Source organism: Desmodus rotundus, chromosome 3 (assembly GCF_022682495.2).
Source record: "Desmodus rotundus isolate HL8 chromosome 3, HLdesRot8A.1, whole genome shotgun sequence".
Taxonomy (NCBI): domain Eukaryota; kingdom Metazoa; phylum Chordata; class Mammalia; order Chiroptera; family Phyllostomidae; genus Desmodus; species Desmodus rotundus.
The window spans coordinates 5,584,875-5,597,686 of record NC_071389.1 but is presented as its reverse complement, the minus strand read 5'-3'; the positions used below and the strand labels follow the sequence as shown (position 1 = coordinate 5,597,686).

The following is a 12,812-nucleotide window of genomic DNA, read 5'->3' as shown; positions in this document are numbered from 1 at the left end:
AAGAACAGAATCTTAGTCGTATTTCTAAATCCCCTACATCACAGGGTCTTGAATATAACAGTTAAATTAAGATTATTTTAGTTGAATTTCTAGTTATTGTGAGTTAACAGAGTGATGACAGAATTAAAAAATTGTTATGCTCTGACCGGTATGGCTCAGTTGGTCGAGCATCATCCGGCAAAGTGAAAGGGGTTGCCGGTTCAATTCCCAGTCAGGGCACAAGCCTGGGTTGCAGGTTCACTCACAGTCAGGGCACATATAATAGGCAACAAATCAACATTTCTCTCTGACACTGATGTTTCTCTCCCCCTTTCCCTCCCTCTCTTCCCATCTCTCTGAATATAATCAAATAAAATGTTTTTTTAAAAAGTTCTTCCAAAATAGATAGGAAAAAGAATAAAATTAATTTCAAATTTCTTCCTAATTAAAAAGCTAGTAAGTAATTCTTTTTTGGACGTGATATGTACACTTTAAAATTACTTTCCAAAAACAATCAAAGCTTAAAGAGGTTTTTTCTGGTTGACTGTCCTACAGTAAAACTGCAACCATCTCCTGAGTAAAATTTTATACAATAATAGGAAACTACAGTTAAGTGGACAATAGAAAGTGTTATTTGTTACTGCCTACCATTGTAAACAGCATCTCTCTTAAAATAGAGATGTCCATCAAAGGATTACAGCTCCAAAACTCCCTGATCCTCTTTTTTAAATGAGTAATTATATAAATCTGAAGTTAAGTTTAAATTCCAGTGAGAGCCCTGACCAGTGCAGCTCAGTTGGTTGTGCTTCTTCCCACAAAGCAAAAAGGTCACCAGTTTGATCCAGGGTCAGAGCCCAGGCCTGCCTCACAGGTTCCACTGCCCGTCAGGGTGCCTACAAGAAGCAACCAATCAATGTTTCTCTCCCTCTTTCTCCCTCCCTTCATCCTTCTCTAAAAATAAATAAATAAAACCTTTTTAAAAATAAATTCTAGTGAGAAACAATAATTTACAGAGTATTTTAAAGAAGTTATAGCCCTGGCTGGTGTGGCTCAGGGGACTGAGTGCTGGCTTGAGAACCAAAGGGTTGCTGGTTAGATTCCCAGTCAGGGCACATGCCCGAGTTGCAGACAAGGTCCCCAGTTGGGGAGACATGGGAGGCAACCACACATTGCTGTTTCTCTCCCTCTCTTTCTCCATCCCTTCCCCTCTGTCTAAAAATAAATAAATAAAATCTTTTTTAAAAGTTATAGAAAAACAAGAAAAACAGCATAAAAGTACATTTTCCAAATTTTGAAAAGCCAAAAGAAGAAAGGCAGGTAGGAAAGTCAACAATACACAGTATGAATCACTTAGCCTCAGTTCTAGACTGTTCCTCTGACCAGTTTTCCTTCCTTATGACATGCAATTAGAAGCCTCAGGAAAGCGCAATGGAGCAAGATTCCAAAAGCATTCACTAACAATAAAGGGATAAACATTTAATAAAAGTAAAAACATTTAGGTCTAATTCATTTTAATTATTCTAAATGTTTGCCCAATTGCTTTTTTTAATCTCATACAATTGTCACTTGTCTTCAGAGGTACCCCGGATTATTAGGAGCCTAAGGGGATGACATTCTCAAGGTGACATTTCGGCAAAGTGAACAGACAAGAACAAAATAATACTAGTGCTGGTTAGCTTGTTTTTGTCATACCCCTTTTCAATAGAAAATAGCCAGGATGGCCAGGATTACATTCCTAAAACAGAGGTCATTTCACGTCCTTACATATTTTCAATTGGTTTCCACAGCCTCAGAAAATAAACTAAAAATTCAAGGGCCTCCACAATTCAACCTTCTTTCCCAGTCTCCATTCTCACTGCCCAACTTCAGCCTCCTTCTCCAGCAGTCACCCTCTTACTACACCAAATATGCAATTCCTGGAAGCCCAATCTTCCTTCTTAACCTATTATTTAAGTCCATATCTTCTGAGGACAAGGTCAAATGTCACCATGAAGCAGGAAGCATTAATTCATGCATTCCTTAATGCCCCCCTTTCTGAGCCAAAAGTCATACCTTCTTTCTCTTTGCTCCCTAAAAAGTCTTGATACTTCATTTTTCCCTTTATTTCATTCTGCCCTATGAAGTCAGTAGTTCACTTAATTCTCATACGCTGATACTTTACTCAGTACATTTGTCACAAGTGAAAATAAAATTTAACCAAGTCTTTTAAAAATCAATATTCACACAATTTGCTACACAGCAGCAAATTTACAATATCTACAAGCAGCCTATTTAAAAGATAATCTTTCCCACTGAATTATATTTTAAAGAATGAACTATAACTTAAAGAATGGTTACCTAAAAGTAAATATTTGCAGCTAGTAAGTCCATTTTGAGATGCTATGAAAATTTCCTTGTTAGTCTAAGTTCTGCATTTCTCCATCTAACAGTTTCCATGAGGACCAAGCAGGTTTTAGGACCCAATACTGTGTCACTGACCGTGGCTATACTGATAAAATGGTCCCTTTCAAAATGCAAGAATTTATTTTTACATATGAATTACTTGTCTGTTCTTGGTTTCTGACTCTATAGATAAAAATCAGCTACGAGCCAAGCTGTGAAAGCTCAAAATGGATCACATGTCAGAAAAGCTTCTTTCTGCATTCCAACTCAATGCCAAGAATCAGACTGCACAGGAAGAGGCTCCTGACAGACCAGACTCTCAATCTCATGTGGGGTAAAGTAGTTGTCAGGCTCACCAACTGTTTTCTTTAATTACCATGTAAAATAACCTGATACAACTCTTGGCTTTATTAGACACATGTCCTATGACTACAATTAAGAAATCAAAGATCCTCCTTTTCACTGATGACATGATTTTATTCTCATTAAAACAAGAAGTGTATCAAGCAAACAATAGCTCCTATGGCCTAAAATAAACTATTCTAAATGAGAACGATTTTTTCATTTTTTCTTTCTCTCAAAGTTTGGATAGTTAATTTGTTCCAATATCTAAAGCTACATCCTATAATTTTATTTTGGCAGTTCTGCTGGGAACCCTGCTTCTCAAATCCCAACACAGATGTTCTTCTAGGCCCTCACTGGGTAGCTCAGTTGGTCAGAGCATCATCCCAATACGACAAGATTGCAGTTCTATCTCCAGTCAGGGAACATACAAGTAACCAATTAATGCATAAATAAGTGGAGCAACAAATTAATGTTTCTCTCTCTCTCTCCCTCCGTATTCTGACAGCCTCACTGTATATATGGTATTTGCAGTAAGCTGCTCAAATCCTTCTTATAAGCAGTAAGCGGTATAGGTTCTAAAGAAAACTTTCCTATAATAACCTATTCTGCTCTTTAACATTGGAAATATGGTATGTACTCAAAACTCTGGTTCCTAAAAACAAAGTCAGTCTTTAATACAAATAAAGTTATACAAAAATTTGTGTTGAATGAATTTGACAGTCATGTGAGTCGCCACGTGAGGGGCCCCAAGAGACTGAAACTAGCCCCACCCAAAACACCAACAGATGAAGTTCAAACAGAGGAGTGAAGTGAGCAACACTTCCAATACTGCAAAGGTGTGACAGGTGCCCCATTTTCAGCAATAAAGGTCTGGACACCTGAGCAAAAGCAGTGTCAGTGAAGTGGACCAGTCTGTGGTGGCTTGGGGAGTAATTAGGAGGCAAGGAAGTAGAAATGCAGGTATCCTTGCTGCTTCTAGAACCTGGCTGTGAGGGGCAGGAGAGAGACAATTAGAAGTACACAGAAATGAAGGAGGGATTTTCCTCCCCCTACATCTCCCAAGTTTCTGTACTTTATTCAACAACTATTTATTAAGTACCTACTACGTGACAAGCAGTTCCAGAAGTCTGAGATAAACCAATGAACAAAACAGATAAACATCCTTGCCACAGGGGAAGAGAGGACATTAAAATAGTAAGTTCTACAGAATGTTCGGTGTTAAGAAGCATTATGTGGGAGCGAACTACAGCGAAGTCAGGGGGAGCTGGAGTGTGGTGGGAGCAGCGCTGTGCAGGTGCACAACGAATGAGGTCAAGGCAGACCTGTCGAGGTGGTGAGACTTGGAGGAAGTGAAGGAGTTAGCCGAGCACATTTCAGAGGAAGAGTGTCCCAAGCAGAAGAGAGAGTCAGAGCAAAGGCCCTAAGGTGGGAATGTACATGCTGTATTCAAGGAACTGTGGGGATCGGTGAGAAGGGGAAAGAGGAGTAACCAATACAGTAAATCCCTAAAATTAGAAAGCAGTGATATTCAGGCCACAGGCCGAGGGAGTAGCTGAAGTCAGGGAGGGTAACCTTTCCTCTAACACTAGAGGAAAGAGGTAAGAAAGAAGGCAGAGAGGTTTGTAAGTAAATGGAGAGGAAACTGAGAGTTCATGCCTTCTTTTCCCTGTGAGGAGGCAGGTAAGGTTTTATGCCAAGCATGGGGCAGAGGGGAGGCCTGAGTATGAAGTGGTCAAGATTTTAGAAATGCCACTGTGGAGAAAGGGAAGAAAACTGAGCAGACCTGCTTCAACAGATACCCAAGACAGACTCAGGGCGGACATCAGACTGCATACTGATCATGGCACTAATCCCAGTACTGTGACGTTTCTCCAGGACACAGACTAAAAATGGAGAGTATGGATGGTAGAAATGATGCAAGGCTGGCATCTGCATAGTGGGTCTTGCAGAATAATAAAGAATAATTAAAAACTGCAAATGCTAGCGAGAAAATAACTGAAGTAGTCACCCCAGAAGTCACAGTAGAGAAAAGGAAGACAAGTAAAATCCAGAAAAGGCTGATGGTCCAGGAGACTTGAGTTGGGAGAACACACAGAAAGAGACTACAAAAGCAAGAGCTATAAATTACTGGAGTTTAAGATCTGAAGACAAATTCAAGATCTTTAGTAGATCTGAGGGTGATGACATGTCAAAAGATGGAGCCAATATACTGAGTTACTGGAACAGAATGAAACCATCGTTTGCTTGGGCAGAAGTCAAGGGATTTTCAAGGTTAAGGGTAGTTACAAAGTAAGCTCAGCACAGTGGTTGGTTACTTACTACCCTTAGTGACCTGAGGAAGACAGCCTCCGTTTCAGTTTCTTCATCTGTAAAGTGAGGATAATAGTATCTACCTCATATGCTTGTTGTAAAGACAAAATTAGCGAATAAGTGTAAAGTGCTTAGAAAAGACTCTGGCACATAGAAAGAGCCTGATATGGGGAAGCTATTCTATCATTAGTGTTGTTATTACTTATACAGTCATTAAAATCTGTCAGGATGCTGTCGGAAATTCAGATAGACAGAACTAAGTCAAGTATCGAAGTCATCAAAGAGAGCAATAGTAGAGGATGGTATACGAGGGGGGACCCAACAAAACTGGAATTATCTTCTAGTGGGTAGGCCCCTTGTACAAGAGTTCAGGCTTCCCCCACCAGGTGAGTGTTCTGGGAACCCATCTGGATCAGTGCACCAGTTGGCCTTGTTGTGAGAGGCTGCATTCAGCTTCAGCGAATTGTTTTTGAGAACTCTTTCAACACATCTGCCCACTTCATAATGTGTGATTTACAAGCACAACTGCCCACACTGTACTGAGTGTTCAGCAGTTTTTGACCAAAAAACAGCATGACCCCCGTGCCCCACCCTCCCTATTCACCAGATCTCACCCCTAGCAAGTTTTTTTTGTTTCCCTGGATGAAAAAAGTCCTCAAAGGGAAATGTTTTGCTTATGTGGAGGGGGTGAAACAAAAAACTGGCAGAAGCACTAACAGGCATCAAAATCTACAAGTTCAAACACTGTTTTGAGCAGTGGCAAAAATGCCTCAATAGCCCTGTCTGGTGTAGCTCAGTGGATTGAACGCGAGCGGGCCTGCAAACCAAAGGGTCGCTGGTTTGATTCCCAGTCAGGGCACATGCCTGGGTTGCAGGCCAAGTCCCCAAGTAGAGGGCATGTGAGAGGCAACCACACACTAATGTTTCTCTCCTCTCTTTCTCTCTCACTTCCCCTCTCTGTAAAAATAAAATCTCTTTTAAAAAAAATGTCTCAGTAGGTGTATTGCCTCAAAAGGAGAGTACTTTGAAGATGACTGAAGTTTGAACATGTAAGAATAAATATGCAATTTTTAATAAATAAATTCTGGGCTTTGGGGGGTCCCCCTTTGTAGATTAATGATATGCTTTGGTAAAGATAATGTGGTATCATTAAAAATATTTTTAAATCCATTATTTACAATCTTATGACTTAAAATATATGCACAAACAACCACAAAACAATTACAGAAGTACCAACTGAGTATTAGATAGTAAGTATTATATGGGGGAAAGGCTCTGACTGAACACCATGGAAATCACCACGGCAGGGGCAGCAGCACACTAAATTGTATTAAAATAGAAAAAAGGTGGAATTACCTTATCTTACTATAACTTTACAAACAGTAAACTGTAAGGTCCTTGAAGGTAAAGAATTAAATCTCTATGTGCACTCTCAATTAATTAGTAATGAATGTCACAAAAGTGAGCATAAATGAATCACTGGACCATTAGCCAAAACGTCAGAGAGAGGTCCAAGGCACCTTTTGTAGTTTTTTTCTATCACAGTCACATCTGTTGCATTTCTCTTCCATGCTAATGAGCTACATGAAAATAAGTTCTAAATGTATCTATATTTATTCACATTCTTTTGTGGACTCCAGAAATTCACCAGTGTATGTTCCAATAAGGCCATCTTTCAAAGAGAACTACACGAAGTACACATGCTATACCTTTCACTCCAGTGACTTCTGAAATTATATCCTATTAGCTTACAAGACCAAAGGGATATGCTTAGGCCTGGAAAAGACCTGCTGTGATTAGCAGCCTGGAAAGGGGTTTACAAAACGGAGGCAGGGGCCCATTGTTGTCCTTTACTTTGCACCCAGGACAAACCGACAGCAGGGAAAGTGGGCTAGAAAGCTTTGGCTGTGGAGACACTCTGTTAGCATTCTCCTTGGGAGTTTATTCCCTACACAAATTCAAAGTGGGAAAGAGAGAAAAAAAGGAAAACTGCATTCACATCTGGTCTGAAAAGGAAAAACAGTTTGTTCTAAGCTTTAGAAGCTGTACTTAATTGGATAAATTTTGGAAAAACATTCATCAGGGCAGAGCTGCACAGATTCATAAAATCTTGCCTCCAAATCAGATCCACAATCAGGTCTGATTTTAACAAATGCTGCATATATATTTAACCACAAGTCTTCAGACTTTTTATTTTTAACCAATAAAGTAACTGTAAAAAGTTAATATTTAGAAGTATTTCTTAATTGGGGCATGAAATTTTAAAACGGACATTCTGTACTTCTATTAATACAAAAAAAAATTCTGTTGAAGCCATTTTTGATTCATCCATGTTTTAAAAAGGACGCTTAATAGTAAAATATAAAGTGTTATGATTTTTCTTAGAAAATCTTGTCTGAAATTTTTTTAATTTTTCAACTTAAGAAGTTGTAAGAATTCATTCGTTAAGAAATGGACTTTGAGTGAAAGCAGGGGACACAAAGAAGGCACGCCACTGTCCACACCTAGGACTTAGGAAAAAACAGACTTACAGGCTCACCCTGAACTCAGCCAGCGATCATTTCCAGACCTGCTTCTCAACGCCAGCCCCTGTGCAATCCTCACATCCCTTCCCTAAACAGTACATTAACACCCCCCATAACCCAACAGCCACACCAAGTTCATCAGAAAGCTTCGGCTCACTTCTTAAAGAACTTGAGCTAAGATTTGATTATGACTAAGCTAAGCTGATAAAATGTCAGCCTTTAAATAAAACATCCGCCATGATATCACTTAAGAGCTATTCAAATCCAATCACCATACCTTCATTAGGCTCATACAGACCCATCTGTGACACAAAGCAAAATGTTCAATGTGGACAGAACAGCTGCCTGGAACAGTGAGCGAGGGATCTGTTGACACTCTAATTTCAGCCACCTCGAAATTCCACGAAGATGACAACCTGCGCGCTCAGAAATGCTGCCGCCAGCCTCCCCCACCGGCAGGCTTTTCCAGCTGACCAATCACTGGAGGCCGAGCGGCTCCGAGAACCTACCCATCCAGGCCCATCTGCCGCGGCCCCGTCCCGGTCCTTCGGCCTGAGCAGTCCTCGGATCTGCTGTGCGCGCCTAAGGCACTGGCCGTCGGAGATGAATACACACACTCAGTATTTCACCCCAGCAAGAATGGAATCTTGAAGACACTTTCCCTTGGAAGCTCAGTAAGCATTCCCCAGGGAGAAAAAGTGATTTTGGAGTTGAATTCTGGTTTGAGGGCCTGGAATGTCTGGTGTTGCCTGAACAATGACTGGCTTGCCGGAGCAGCTTCCCAACCCCCACAGCCTGGCTTCTGGTGTGGCCAGTCACCCTGAAGGCTGCCAGGGCTGTCACTAGGTGCCTTCCAGCAACAGGACTTGGCTCCTGAAGGATTTGTCAGATCATCCTCCCAATATGGCTGCCAGAGTAATCCCAGGCTGCGAGCGCCGCGACCACGGCCGCCTGCTCGAGGCTGGCCGGCCTCCAGCGAGCCCCCTCCCTCCCTCGCCGCCGCGCTCCCCTCTCCAGTCCTCGCGCCACCGGCTTTCCCCAGTCACCCCATGCCCTTTCCTGCCTCCATCTGGCACAAGGGCGCCGCCGCATTCCCCGCCGAAGCCCCGGTGCCAACCACAATGGGGGAGAGGGATGAGGGACACAAAAAAGGGTGGCTTCGAAATGGAGCAGCGCCGTCCGCACGGAGCTGCAATGCGCGCGGAGAGCTGCGGGAACGGACAGACAGCGGGGCACAGCCGGCGCCTGGCAGCTGCAGGGAAGCGGAGGGCTGGTGCGGGGCGCTGCGGGGACCCAGCAGGCCGCTGGACCCTAGCCCTGGGCTCGCCGCTGGTCTGGGGAGGGTCCCCTACTCCCCGAGGGCGAGGCTCCCCGACCCCACCGGGGGTCCCGCGAGGCAGCACCCTCGTAGTCCGTCGCTCCCGCCCCGCCCAACTCCTCCTCCGCCCGGACGCCGCCCGGACCCCGGCCCGGCCGCCCCTCCCCCCGAGACGGGCCCTCCGCAACCCGGCGGCAGCAGCGCGAACCGCCGCCCGCCTTACCTCAGCCGCGCTGTGGACGGACGGGCGGGCGGGCGGGCGGGCCGGCCAGGTCAGCAGGCGCCACGGCGCGCGGGGGCGCGGGGGGCCGAGCACCGACACTCCTCAGCGCGAGCAGCGGCCGCCGCGAGCCGCAGAGCGCCTCTTCGCAGCCCCATCACGCAGCGGCCCGCTCCCGCATCGAGGGCCACGGAGGGCGGCAGCGCGGGAGACCGGGGCGCAACGAAGGGCCGGCGGTGGCGCCTTCGGGGGACGAGGAGTGGCTCGGACTCGCGCCGGTGCCTCCCAGGACCGCCGCCCTCTCACTGCCCAGAGTAGGTCCTCGCAAAGATCCTCCCGCAGCCGCCGGCGCGGGACACCGCCCCAAGCCCAGCAGCCGTGCGTCACCTCGGCCCTCCCCTGCGTCCGCGACTGACGTGGCGGTAGCCAATCGGAGCGCAGGACTCGAGGCGGCCGGCCAATTGCAGAGAGAGCTGAGAAGGCTTGCTGCGGAGGGGAGCTGGGAGACGCCGGGCGCCCCCTGGTGGCCTAGAAGCTGGCTCGATTGTGGGAGTACTGGGGTGCGGGGTGGACGAAGCCGGCGCTCGGAGTCCCCTCCCCGGTGACCCCCGAAGGGCGTTAGGCGGCAGCAGCCGCGCCTGGCCAACCGGATGATCCGCAGTGTAAGCGGACAAAGCTGGGCTAAGTGGGGCGGGGCAGGGCTGGTGGGGGCCAGCTGCCTGCGGAGGAGGTGAGGTCAGTGTGGGAGGCGGTGGAGTGCGGAATGTTCGGCAGTTTGGGAAACATCTCTCACGTCGGAGCCGCAGAGCGCGGCGCAGTCGGAACTGAAACACGCAAAAGGATGAATGCATTCGCCGGCGGAAGGCTTCCCGGCCTATTCTTCTCGAGCCCGATCACAACACCTCCCACACGCCACCTTGGGAAAAAAGGCGTAATCAGTCAGGGAAAAGCGTGACTTAGTGGGCATTCAGCTTGTCTCCTTGGGAGACAGGAGAAGGGCCGGAGAGTAAAGGAAGAAAAAGCTTTGTGCGGCTCGCGAGTGAATGAGCTGAGCTCCCTTGGGAGATGCCCTTGAAGGAGGGCTGCTGGAATTCAGAAACCCCGAAAACACGTGAGATCCGGTAGCGATTTTTTAAAAATCGGATTTAGATTCAGCTGAAAAGAAAAAGCCCACAACTGTTGTTCATGAGCCGACCATTTCCGTACTTAATAAAATATAATATTCAAAGTTAATATGTGCAATTGTCACGCCAAGCACCAGTATTTTACCAGGTTGCGAAATGCTTTCTTATGCACTAGGAGAAATTGAAAATAAAATAGACTCCCCTCCTCCCGGAATTCAGTACAGTATTGGGTGTGAAAAGCCTTACTTATAAGCATAGACCGGCGATTTTCCAAGGGCTGTGATGCAAGAATTTCTAAACATGCAAGTACCTACTTAGGGGTACCGACCTCTTTTCCCTTACATTGTCAAATTTTAAAATGACAACAACCAACACAAGAATAGCTGTCCCACGTGAAAGAATCGAAATTATACTTTTTTTGTCAGATCAGTAAAAAATACATTTTTGGTGTGTTGCAAAATGTTAGTAATTAGTTTATTTCTGCCATGAGGTGAAAAGGGTTGAAGATCGCTGGAATAAAAACCGAAACATCCAAAATAATTTTCTACACTCAGGATTTCGGAAAACCACCCTGAAGTAAAGTCCTCGCACTCGGCATCCAATCAAAATTCACCGAACGTTTCTCACTTTATTTAGAATTTAAGCTCCACCTATCCATATCTGACATAGCTTACACTGCAGAATACAAACAATAACACCGTATAGCATTAAAATCGGAATAATGTGTAATAAAAGGCTGGGGGGGGGAAGCCTGTATGAATGAAGGGGGTTCATAGAAAGGAAAACAATATTTAAAAATAGAGTCATGGGAATATGCTACCATCGAGCACAGCGCTCAGTTCTTAACGTCCTGAAGGCCAGGACAAAAATGAAACTGCAGTGGGTTAGTCAACAGAAGCTCCTCCTTTCATCAGTAGACACCAACTGCTCCCAGCTTGCAGCTCTAAGTACTAGGATAAGCACCATGGAGAGTTACACAGACCTGGATGGTAGTTAACATTGAGTTCTCAGTGGAGTTCAAACTAAATAAAAATCTAAAATAGTGAAGGTAATCAGCCCAAAAGCACACAGAGAAGGGTCAGTATGAGCAGATAAAGCTGTTCCAGGTTTCGAGGCCAAAATAGCCTGTTCCACAGAAGGCTCGTGCCCCTCTGACAGATGAAGTCACTCTGCAGAGCCACTGAGTGTCTCAGATTACAGATTTTGTACAAAGGCACCACTTAAAAGTCGTAAAGTACTAGAAGATTGAATTTAGCCATGGCCTGGTAGAGTTATCCGTGGAATACAAGGAAAAAACAACATGAAAAGATCTATTAACGTAATGCACACAGCCACATTACTGCAACTAATGAGGTTTCCAGATACAAGATCAATATAGGAATAGCCAATTAGAAAAAGTGATTTAAAAGGATCCCATTAAAAATAGCAATAAAACTATTAAATATTTAAGGATAAATTGACACAAGATGAGCAAGGCCAATATGGAAAAAATATACATATACAACTGTATTGAATAAACACATTAAAGAAGACCTAAATAGATGGAGAGCTGTGCTTTACTTTTGGACAGAAAGAAAGTATTATAAAGCTGTCAATTCTTTTCAAGTGAATCTGTAAACTTATGTAAGTTCAATTAATATTTCAATAGGATTTTTCATGGAATTTGACAAGGTGATGGTAAAATTGAAATGATAAGTCTATTCCATATTCGTTAAAAAAATTCACTTGCTTGAACAAAGCCAAGAATACCCACAGCTATTTTGAAAAATGAGGTGTGGGACATGCCCATAAGTTAGCATGGTTATCTGTAACATCATACTAATCAGAACTCTGTTGCATTGGCACAAGAAGAATACACAAATCAGAAATGGAATAGAACAGAGTCCAGAAACAGACCACATGCATATGGAAATGTAACATATGATAGCACTGGCATTTCAAATCAGTGGGGAAATGATAAACTATGAATGATAATAAATGATACTGGAATAATTGCTTAACTGGTAAAATATGTGATCTTCACATCACACCACACGAAAAATAAATTTCAGGTGAACTGAACACCTAAATCAGAAAAGCAAAGCTTTAAATATTTTAGTAGGAAATATAAAATATCTTTACGAGCTTGAGATAAAGAAAAACAAGAGAGCACTGGCTGGTGTGGCTCAGTGGATTGAGCGCCAGCCTGCAAACCAAAATGTCAACAGTTCAGTTCCAAGTCAAAAGCACGCGCCTGGGTTGCGGGCCAAGTCCCCAGTAGCGGGTGCATGAGAGGCAACCACACATTGATGTTTCTCTCTCTCCCTCTCTTCCCCTCTGCCTAAAAATAAATAAATAAAATTTTAAAAATAAAATACATTTATTTAAAAAAGAAAAACAGGAGAAAAAAAACACTAACCACAAAAAACTGATGAATTTGTCTATATTTTTTTGAGAACTTACTTCTACACAACAAAAGATGTTATAAAACAAAACAAACAACAAACCACAGATTGGACAAATATATTTGCAACACATGTAACCAGAAAATTATTCAGAATATATAAAGAAATCTGATCAACTTACAATAATACAAACCAATACAAAAAATACAAATAATCTAATAGAAA

At 43.7% G+C, this 12,812-nt stretch overlaps 1 protein-coding gene across 8 annotated transcripts in view; it reads right to left on the bottom strand.

Moving 5' to 3' along the window:
- Window positions 1-9,603, bottom strand: part of KIF1B (kinesin family member 1B) — a 139,003-nt gene extending 129,400 nt beyond the window's left edge. For 2 of the 8 annotated variants that reach the window (XM_053920165.2, XM_053920163.2), the window contains exon 1: window positions 9,083-9,476. The gene's annotated coding sequence lies outside the window, so the exon portion shown is untranslated. Of the gene's footprint in view, window positions 1-9,082 lie in introns of all 8 variants that reach the window. The other 6 variants (XM_053920168.2, XM_053920167.2, XM_053920170.2 and 3 more) reach the window with 5 other exon arrangements.
- Between the last annotated feature and the right edge of the window lie 3,209 nt (window positions 9,604-12,812).